Genomic DNA, 1,067 nt, shown 5'->3' with positions numbered 1-1,067 from the left:
GATACGTCGAGGGGGACAGATCCCCATAGGAGACAGATTTTCATGCTACACCGGTCTTCAGGGCGGACTGTGAGAGGAGCCTAGCGGGAGCCTAGCTCCGCGGGCCGGATTAAAAGGTCCTCCGGGCCGTAGTTTGCCCATTGCTGACCTAGCCTAACACCCCGGTCACATCGGGTGCGATTTGGCATGCGATTTTCATGCCAGGCGACTTGCAAATCGGATGCCAAGTCGTACCCTATTGTCCGCTATTAGAGCGTTCATATTGCTGGGGTTCCAACTTGGTTGGAGCCACACTGATTTCTAAAGTAGTACATGCACTACTTTTGGTGCGATCTGCATAGACATCTGTGTCAGATGTCTTGCAATTCACAACTAAAATCAGCAGGTCACCCAATTTTGAGATCATGCGACTTCACTGTAAGTCGCACTATTTCAAAATCGGCTTTGATGTGACCGTGGAGGGGGGGGGGGTTTGGGAACACAGCAATAAAAACCTAATAGGTGTTCTAATCCATCTCCACTCTATCCAAAACTAAAAACAAGGTGTTGCCTTTGGTTGCACTTTGAAGTGAGAAGACCTCTGCACTGTACTGTACACATCTGTGAGTGAGGACTCTTCTCTGAGCCGGGCATGGAAATCATTTCCTGCAGTGGAGGAATCCCCCGATGACGCAGTACCGCGCAGGAAGCAGCAGGGGGCGCCGCGCTGCCATTCTCACGGTATCACTCCGCCTCCATTAGCTGCCAGGCCGGGGGCGGTTCTGCTGCGTTAAAGAAAAAAAAAAAGAAGGCAGCCGGAGCAGGATCCTACCCGGAGAGAGGAATCCGGAGCAGACGTCAGCCTTGGCCCGGGGTTCCGGAGGGGCGGCTGTCACTGATCGTACACATCGCACGGAGGGAAGGAGATCGGCCCCGGTGGAGTGGAGGACTGGCCCGGGGGGGCTCGGGAGCCATGATGTGTGCAGAGCCCGGTGATGTGTCGGGGTCATGACACTGCGGTGAGGCTTCGGGACACCGAGGAGGACAGGCGGCGGGGCTGTGTGTGTATAGACTGAGCGATCCCCCCA

At 55.3% G+C, this 1,067-nt stretch overlaps 1 protein-coding gene across 3 annotated transcripts in view; it reads left to right on the top strand.

Annotated features, from left to right (window-relative positions):
• Nucleotides 1-758: 758 nt before the first annotated feature.
• Nucleotides 759-1,067, top strand: part of CDK17 (cyclin dependent kinase 17) — a 239,188-nt gene continuing 238,879 nt past the window's right edge. For 2 of the 3 annotated variants that reach the window (XM_089651901.1, XM_089651892.1), the window contains exon 1: nt 760-1,067. This exon is cut by the window's right edge and continues 44 nt beyond it. The gene's annotated coding sequence lies outside the window, so the exon portion shown is untranslated. The other variant, XM_089651896.1, reaches the window with a different exon arrangement.

The sequence above is a fragment of the Staurois parvus genome, unplaced genomic scaffold (genome assembly GCF_062004578.1).
Source record: "Staurois parvus isolate SC_StPar_1 unplaced genomic scaffold, SC_StPar_1.0 ptg000025l, whole genome shotgun sequence".
Classification (NCBI taxonomy): Eukaryota; Metazoa; Chordata; class Amphibia; order Anura; family Ranidae; genus Staurois; species Staurois parvus.
This window is presented reverse-complemented; position numbering and strand designations above follow the sequence as displayed.